General features: G+C 36.0%; 1 long non-coding RNA gene across 1 annotated transcript; it reads right to left on the reverse strand.

Moving 5' to 3' along the window:
- Positions 1–662: 662 nt before the first annotated feature.
- LOC125255747 lies at positions 663–1,483 on the reverse strand. Its single transcript, XR_007181991.1, has 2 exons — positions 1,151–1,483; positions 663–1,064 (listed from the first exon to the last, which is right to left on the reverse strand). It is a non-coding gene; the product is annotated as an uncharacterized LOC125255747 (long non-coding RNA).
- Positions 1,484–9,808: the final 8,325 nt, after the last annotated feature.

Raw genomic sequence — 9,808 nt, forward strand, 5'->3', positions numbered from 1 at the left:
GCAGAAGGAGGGGGTATAGTAGCGGCCTATATTCGGCCTATCTGTGGCCGAGGCCGCCGATGTCTCGCCAGATTCGCATAGCTCCGTGGCTGATGTTGTAGCTGAATCTGATAGGGAATTAGTCTCGTTGTCTTTACCTCTGTCGGCAGTGTCAGCTATGGGTTCTTCTGAATTTTTTTTTTAAAGAAAGTCGTAAGCTTTGGCATTTTTCTCAGAGTTTCTTCATTTCTCTGTTTTTTTTGTTGCTGCTCTTTTCTCTTTTTAGCGCCACTGTCATATTTTCTTAGGCCTACATTTTCGTTCGACATAGTGATGATGTCCTGTATTTACTGCGTGTCCGCTGTGAATCTTGATTTGTGTGTGGCAACGATGCTCTACGTAGGCATAATTACCTCGACTACCTTGATCTTGTTTTAAAATGCAAAATAAATTTTTCTCGGGGGCCCCCTAGTGTTCGGGGCCCTGGGCTGCAGCCCATATTGCCCATTAGGATAACGCGGCCCTGGACTACAATTGTTACAGAGACTCTGACAGGAGGATGTTAGTGAACCAAAACACAAGACGCAAGTGAATGTAGTGATCATGAAATGATATCAGAGTTATGGCAAGAATAGAAGTCTGAACTTAATCTCACTGATTCTTGAGAGAAGAGACAAAACATGTTTGAGATGTTAGTTTTTATTATTTCATAACACATTATTATAAACTGATATATTTGTAGACAAAGGTCTCAGCTAATGAACAGGTTTTTCTGAAAATGTTTTCTTCTAAAAATGTACTTCAGAACTTAATTTGTGTCAACTCCGTCAGACACATTAAAAAGATGCTATTTTAATTTGATCATCAACAACAGTGTAAAATACACATGACAAATATACAGCAGTAGTAGTAAAGTGAGATCTGTGTGTCTCTGAGAGAAATAGAAACAATAAAGCCTTACAAATAAGAGTTTTACAAATCTGACACTGAAAGAGAAGCTCAAATAATCATCAGTATTTATTATGACAAAAACACACTTGAAGAACCTTTAAAGTTCAGCGTTCTGCTTCAGATTTAAGCACTTCCTGAAAAAGATGAACATGTAAAGCCATAAATGAATCAATCTCACCAATATTAATATATGCTGAATCAGTAATCATCAATCATGTACCTGATGTGTGAATATGTGCTTGATCTCCTTCAGCTCTTCTGGATCTGATGTGATAAAGCACAAGAATGACAGTAGCCACGCCCACCAGAGCAGAGAGGACCAATCGGATCACAGCTTCAGTAGGACCACAACAGTGGACTGAGGAATAAAAACATCAAAGTGAGATCAGCTCAGTCAATAAACGCTAATATCATCAGCGCTGCCGTACCTGAACATGTGTGACAGAGTTGAGTGATGTTCAGATGTTGAGTCTGGTGGCTGATGGGATTGTTCAGCACACAGCTGTAGGTGTTTTTATCCTGATATTCCACCTCCAGAGGTAGAGAGAGACTGATGCTGAGATCAGACGCACTGATGCTGGACAATGAACTGCTTCCTTTGTACCAGGAGAGAGTCACATGACTCACATTCACCACTGAACACACCAATGAACATGATGATGATGATGATGATGAACAACATTGTGAAGAGTTACTGCTGATGACAGGAACAGGCAGACGAGCTGAAAACACGAGAGAATAAAGAGAAATGAGGATGAATGAAGAGATTCAAGAAACATCCAGAGGAACCAAGATGATCAAAAGTAGAGCATTTAAAACTATTGAATAGAAAGTTAAATATAAACCTGCTGTTCATGTGAAAGTAAGAGAATTAGTCATTTGAACTCATTAATCATGATAAGATACTTCTTTAGATCTAGCTGTAATAAATAAAACACGTGAAACTGATATTTAACTCACTGTAGACAATGAGACGAATAAAAGAAAAAACGTCAAGACTCTGAAAACAGTCATAATCTCCAGTGTGTTTCATTGTGATGTTTGTGATGGTCAGAGATCCAGTTTGATTGTCCAGCTTCAGTCTGTCTCTGAATCTCCCATCAGGAACATCATCATATACAGTGAATCTGTCGGCCGTTACATTGATTTCAGCTATTAAAGTGTTTCTAAACCTCCACTGAATCACATCATCATCCTTCATTTCAGTAAGATCAGAGTTTAGAGTGACTGAATCTCCCTCCTTCACTCTCTTCACTTTAACACCAAACACTCCTGAAGAACAGAGTTTTTCACAGATTAAAGCTTTAAAATCACTTGATGTTGGTTTGATAATCTTCACTGAAATACGTTTAATCATGTAAATGTGACGTGAATAATATTCAGCAGCAGCACAAAGACAAAAGATGATGAATGAAAAGAGAAATAGATTTATATATGGATCCATAACTAAAAAAGACACTTTAATGTTTAATGTCACACTAAAACTAATGCTGTTGAGTATCTGAGCTTCATATTTATATTATTTTATTGAATCAATCCATAATAACTGAGTTTAGAGCTGAATTCAAACTTGATCTGACAGTAAAATAGGCTAATAGGCATATTATCAAAATAAACAAAGATTATCATAGAATGGTCAGCTGAAGTAAGCACCTTATGAACTCGGAATAAATACAAACTGCACAAAACTACACATGTACATATTGATTTGTATTATAAATAGTGGTGGGCCGTTAACGGCGTTAACGTGCTGCGTTAACGCGAGACTCTTATCGGGCGATAAAAAAAATATCGCCGTTTATCTATTCTGAAAGTTGGGTTGGGAGCTGGGTCTATTCTACACAAGCTATGATGACTTTCACCTTGATATTTTAGCGCGGATGTATACCTAGCCGAACTGACCCTTCGCAAAGACCCGCCCCCCTTAGTTACTGTTGCTTTGTCCGACAAGCCGTGGCGCTGTCACTCCATACACAGTGATAAATGCATCACGGAGCAGAGGACACTGACAACACGTCGACAGACAAGACAGAGCAGGTAACTTATGATATTTAACAAAGTCCCAGCTTTAAAACTGTGTAGTTTTTTAAGAAATTCAAACAATAAAACCCGTTTTCTTTAATGTGTCGTGACCATGGCCGTGACAGATTGCTGTAGCGCCTCAGGTCAAGAGGCTCGTAAACCGATCATCTCTTACTACGAGTCCATTTATAGCATCAAATAAACATGAATGAACATGAGAATCAATGTTGTTTCAAACGCGGAAAGATATTAATATACAACATTTTTCAAGTTTAACTCCACCGAGGTTAACTTCTAACTCCTATCTGCTTTGTCGGACAGAATGGCGGATTACTTTTAGTCATTTGCTGCGTCCCAATTCGCCTACTTATACTACGCCCTAAAAGTATGTACTCTTTCTGTGAACAAAAAGTACTTACTTTTGAGTGTGTACCCAGGTAAAAAAGTAGTATACTTTAGTGTATTTGAAATATGAATGAAGTACATGAATTATAAAACAAGTATACTTCTACTTGTTGTACTTTATTTAAAGAGTATTTGATTTGTACTTTTTAAAAGTATACTTCAAAAAAGATGTAATTAAGTTCAACTTAATAGTCCAAACAGTAAGTATACTAATTTATCAGTAATCAAATTATTTTTTAAATGTACTTTTTGAAAGTGTACTTTGTTGTTAATGTATTTTAAATTGTATTGAAGTTTATTTTTTTTAAGTGTATTAAATTTGACACACTTAGAGTGGCAATTCAGTGTACTTATGGGAAGTATATTTTTTGGAAATTAATTGTTAGTATACTTTTTTTTAAAGTGTACTATGTTCTCACTTCATTAGAAGTGTGACTTCTGTACACTTTATACAGTACACTCTAAAATAAGTGTATTTTTAGTGGCATATCAGAGTACTCTCATAAAATATGTTAAAATACAAAAATGTATAGTGGTAATTTAGTGTACTTTTAGTAAGTACGCTTATTTGTAATACAAAGTATAATTTATTAAAGTGTACACTGATTTCACTTCATCTGTAGTGTAATCTTAGAGTCAGTCTGTTGTTCGTTATCTGGCTCGGCTCGGTGTTCATCTTCAGTTCTCTCTTCACAGCAGTTCAGTCAGTGTACTGTTTGAGTACATGAATTACTCGGGGATATTGGTTTGTTTGAACTCAGAGGGAGTGTCAGCCACATTAAAAAAGTTAACAGCTATTTGTGGATTAATGCGTATTGGAGACGCGAACCGTTTAAAGCGATTCAGTTCGATTTGGTGAACTGGTTCAAAAAGATCCGGTTACATCGAATGATTCGTTCGCGAACCGGATATCACAAACTGCTTTGTTTTGAACTCTCTCTCACAACAGACACGGAAAAGAAGACAATGCTGAATAAAGTCGTAGTTTTTGATATTTTTGGACCAAAATGTATTTTCGATGCTTCAAAAAATTCTAACTGACCCTCTGATGTCACATGGACTACTTTGATGATGTTTTTCTTACCTTTAGAGCTCTCGGACTAAATCTAAAATATCTTAAACTTTGTTCCAAAGATAAACGGAGGTCTTACGGGTTTGGAACAACATGAGGGTAAGTTATTAATGACATAATTTTGCTATTTGGGTGAACTAACCCTTTAATTTGAAGAACATGCATGTTCACGTTATGTCTTGGAATACAGACCTGACTTCCCAGATTACAAATTTGAAAATGCACTTAAATCTGCCATTTTTGCCGTCATTGACTACTGTTAATACTTCTTGTTTGAATTTCACTGATTAAGCAATAGCCTATGGTAAAAGTGACAGTGGGTTGGTACGGATTAGGGCTGGGATAAACAATATTTTTTTTAACGATTAATTTAGCGATTATTTTTCGGTGCATCGATTAATCTAACGACTCTTTTTTTGATTTTGTTTTTTTCAGTCCAATTCTATTTCGGTTTGATTCGATTATCGATAATCTCCCCATTAATTGACTAATACCAATTTATAAAAAGTCCAAAATAAAAAACTATACAAGTGCAAAGTAATGCATTCTTAGTCAGAGGTAGCGTTGGATAAAACTTTGAAGCCTTAAACACATAGCTTACTAAAAAAAAGTGCATCTTGTAATTCTTCTTTCAGATGAAAATAACAACAAATTGATGTCTAGCATTCAATAAAAAAAAAGGTCACCTAAAATACTTGTTTAGAGCAATTGAAAGAATACAGTAACCAATGTAAACTTGAGGGCTTTAAGCTAACACAGAGAGTGCTTTTCCAACAAAAAATCAATAAAAATTAACAGCGACAGTGGGAGCCAGCAGCCTGTCATGGTGTCCTTCCTGAACCAACAGAATTTAACATTTGTTGAAAATGCATAGCTTACTGAAAAAAGTGCATCTTTTAATTCTTCATTCACATAAAAATAACAATAATGTATAGTAGTAATACACTCTGCCACTCACCTTTTTCTTAAAAGAAAAAATACTAATGTAGGTAACTAGAATTTAATAAATGGAACATTATGGTAAAGTGTACCGATTTGTTATACACCGATTCAGACGTCTCATGAGTTCAGTGTTGGACAGATCAGTTGATTTAACCATTCATTTAAGTGAATCAGTTCAAATGAGTCATTAGTTCGCGAATCGGACATGTCATTATTGGACGTGTAGCCTACGGCAAGCGCTGTGTGATTATCCTGGCATATATTTTTTAGCATAACTTACACTCCGCAGTAATTCAGCAAAAAAAATATCTCAGAATGCTCCACTTGAAACTTTGTTCATCCCAGCCCTGGTACGGATATAACTACAAGGCCTCTGGCAAATTGGCGCAGGTACCAATACTGTGACCACAAGTGACATATTGCGTTTATAGGCAACCCTCACAGGGAAAGCTTGAGCCAGAAAAAAACAACGCAATTTTAGGTACAGTAATATCATAGTTATGAATCCAAATCCATTGTCATGATTGATTGACAAATCCATTATAATCAATGATTGTATTTCAATGTTACATTGTCTATCCTGTTTTAATTCATCCCCATGTCTCTTTCCTGTTTTCACAGATGCAGTGAGGGAGCGATTCCCCAACACCGAGGTGGCAGAGATCCGGGCCCTTCTACGGAGGAAGTGCAACAGTGAGAGCTACAAGGCCTCTAGTAACTCAAGTCAGAGCTACAGGTGCTGGTCATATAATTAGAATATTGTGAAAAAGTTAATTTTTTTATTGTAAATTATTTTTTAAAAATGAAACTTTCATATATTCTAGATTCCCTACATGTAAAGTAAAACATTTCAAAAGTTTTTTTTTTTTTTTTTTTTTTTAAATTTTGTTGATTAGAGCGTACAGCTCATGAAAGTCCAAAATCCAGTATCTCAAAATATTAGAATATTTTCTAAGATCAATCAAAAAAAGGATTTTCAAAACAGAAAAGTTCCAAGTTCTTTAAAGTATGTTCATTTGTGCACTCAATACTTGGTCGGCAGCACATAATACAGCAAATGACTTGCTCTAGCACAAATTACAGCATAAGTGAAGTGTGGCATGGAAGTGACACTGCTGAGGCACTATTGAGCCTTCAGATCATCTGTATATTGTTGGATCGACTGTTTCTCATCTTTCTCTTGAAAATATCCCATAGATTCAGGGGTCAGCCATGTTGGCTGGCCAATAAAACACAGTAATATCATGGTCAGCAAACCACTTGGAAGTGGTTTTTGCACTGTAGGCAGGTGCTAAAGTCCTGCTGGAAAAGGAAATCAGCATCTCCATAAAGCTTGTCAGCAGATGGAAGCATAAAGTGCTCCAAAATCTCCTGGAAGATGGCTGCATTGACTTTGCACTTGATAAAACACAATGGACCAACACCAGCAGACGTCACGGCCCCCCAAATCATTACTGACTCCAGAAAATTCCCACTAGACTTCAAGCAGCTTGGATTCTGTGCCTCTCCAGTCTTCCTTCAGACTCTGGGACCATGATTTCAACATGAAATGCAAAATTTGCTTTTATCTGAAAAGAGGACTTTCGACCACTGTTCACTGTCCAGTTCTTTTTCTCCTTAGCCCAGGTAAGATGCTTCTGATGTTGTTTCTGTTTCAGAAGTGGCTTGGTAGTCCTTTTCCTGAAGATGTCTGAGTGTGGTGGCTCTTGATGCGCTGACTCCGGCTTCATTTGACTCATTGTGAAGCTCTCCCAAGTGTTTGAATCGGCTTTACTTGACAGTATTCTCAAGCTTGCGGTCATCCCTGTTGCTTGTGCACCTTTGCCTACCCAATTTCTTCCTTCTAGTCAACTTTGCATTTAATATGCTTTGATACATCACTCTGTAAACAGCCACCACATTCAGTAATGACCATCTGTGACTTACTCTCTTTGTGAAGGGTGTCAATGATTGTCTCCTGGACCATTGGCAAGTCAGCAGTCTTCCCCATTAGTGTGGTTTCAAAGAACAAGAGATACCCGGAATTTATACTGTAGGGATGGTCATTTAATGAAACTCAAATGTAAATATTCTAATATTTTGAGATACTGGATTTTGGACTTTCATGAGCTGTACGTTCTAATCAACAAATTAAAAAAAAAACTTTTGAAATGTTTTACTTTACATGTAGGGAATCTAGTATAAATGAAAGTTTCATTTTTTAAAATAATTTACAATGAAAAAATGAACTTTTTCACGATATTCTAATTATATGACCAGCACCTGTAGATATGCATGTGTAGTAAGTTGTTTGCCATTGTTCTGTTCCTGGCATTTCAGAGAAAGTCGACTGTTCAAGGTTCGTCCTTTTGCCAATATCTGCTTTTGTGTGTTACTTTTGTGTTAATAATAAAGATCCTTTTCTGAAATGCAATTTGTAATCTGTTGATTTAATGTACTTGAACTGAATTGTAATGTAATACACTTGTAGTGTAATACCAACATTCATGCTTAAGTATAACAAAATGGGGATAAAATTACAAATGAAATGCACTTTCAATTTGTTTCTACCTTACACTATAATAACATTGCACTGTGTCTATGATGTTTAGGTTGTAATTGAACTTCACTTCAAAAACATTATTATTGTCATAGTGGGACACTTCAAAAGCACTAAATATAGTTAGGAAGTGCATTTGTAGATCACTTGAAATGTTACAGAGGCATACTAAATTAACTGTTCATAGTAATTATAAGTATGATAGCAGTATGCACAAAATGTACTTAAACACAACTATAATTTGCACTGCAATGCCTTTTTAAGTGTATTTCCATTAGAATGGCAATACAATGCAATTGTACTGTAAGTGTGCTTAATTGCTCATGAATCTTGATTTTCATTAGTGTATTTTAGTGCACTTGAAGTTTAAAAAAAGTTGTTCCATTTTAGTATACTATTTACACTAGAAGTGTAGTTAAATAGATGTTAAGTTGAAGTTAATACATAATTGAATACACTTAACTATACTTGGATTTGACGAAAATAGTACAAAATGTAGAAAATATACTTAGTACACTTTATTAAAGTATATTTTTAATAGAATTCTTTTTCACCTGGGTAGCATAAGAGTAGACAAGCTTTGGGACATACTATCACGTCATACAATTGCTTCTTTGCTCTCTGTCGCATTCTGTTACCGTAAACTGCCCTGTCAATCATCTTACATCCTCCACATTTCATTTAGCTAATTTCCTACCGTATCGGAGAGAAATGCAGCACGTTGATCTGCTGTCGCGAGTCTTTCATGTGGAGAACTCTCCTCATATTAATGCATAATGATGCATTTAAAAGTTAATGGCCAATCAGATCTTTATAAAAGTCCACATTGGTATTTGCAGATGAAAAATAACACATATAACATTAAATAAATATTTTCTATCAGTTTGAACTGTTTATTAGTCACTCAAACAGCCTCTATCGTGCATATTCGCCATGTTTTGTAGTTTTTAACACTTTTTACTCGTGTTTGTAGTTCTGAACTAAATCCTCATCCAAAGAGCAATGGGTTGTGGGCAATATTAGCCTTTATAGTGTGCACGGATCCACACTTCGAAAATCTACCGGAAATAGTAGACCATCCGGGGACTTTTGGCGTACTCTTTTCAACATACTATGCTTTGGCACACACTTATTTTAATCTCACATACTATTTAGGATGGATAGTACGGACATTGGGACGCAGGGACAATTTGGGTATCTCACATATTCTGAATGTCTTCGGCAGAATTCAAATGAGCCATTTTAATCTAGATTAATCTAGATTAATTCCAAAATTAATCTAGATTAATCTAGATTAAAAAAATTAATCTATGCCCACCTCTAATTATAAATGTCCCCACCACTTTCTGCTTAACGCTGCTGCGGCCGGAGACTCTATTCGTTCCGGTGAAATCACAAAAGCAGACACATAATAAAGCCACCTTTGAAATACAAGAGCCAAAATAAGCTCTTTTTCTCAGTTTATTAATGGTCAAATATACTCAATGTCACAATGCCCATCTCGGTGAGTATTAAAGTAAACACAGTTCAGGAAGAATGTGTCCGTGCGTTCGTCATGTCTTAAAGGGACAGTAGCCGAATAAACGTGCCGCTCTCTATGTTGTTAATGTTAATCAAACAACAAAAGACAAAGAAAACAGCACTTACTGCTCTTGACTGATTAACTTATGTAACTTTAATTGATTAATCTGTATTTAATTTTTTCAGTGAAGATTATCCAATGTTATTTTACATTTTGATTACTTTGTTCAGTGGCGTAGCAAGTCAGCCCTGGGCCCATATGCTCAACATTTTTTACGGCCCCCCTCAGTTGCGGACGGTATGCAGACAAAAAAAAAAAAAACATTTCTAGGAATGACAACAAAAGCACTACAGTATATGCGTTCCTCCATCATTTT

The sequence above is a fragment of the Megalobrama amblycephala genome, linkage group LG20, assembly GCF_018812025.1.
Source record: "Megalobrama amblycephala isolate DHTTF-2021 linkage group LG20, ASM1881202v1, whole genome shotgun sequence".
In the NCBI taxonomy this organism is placed as follows: Eukaryota; Metazoa; Chordata; class Actinopteri; order Cypriniformes; family Xenocyprididae; genus Megalobrama; species Megalobrama amblycephala.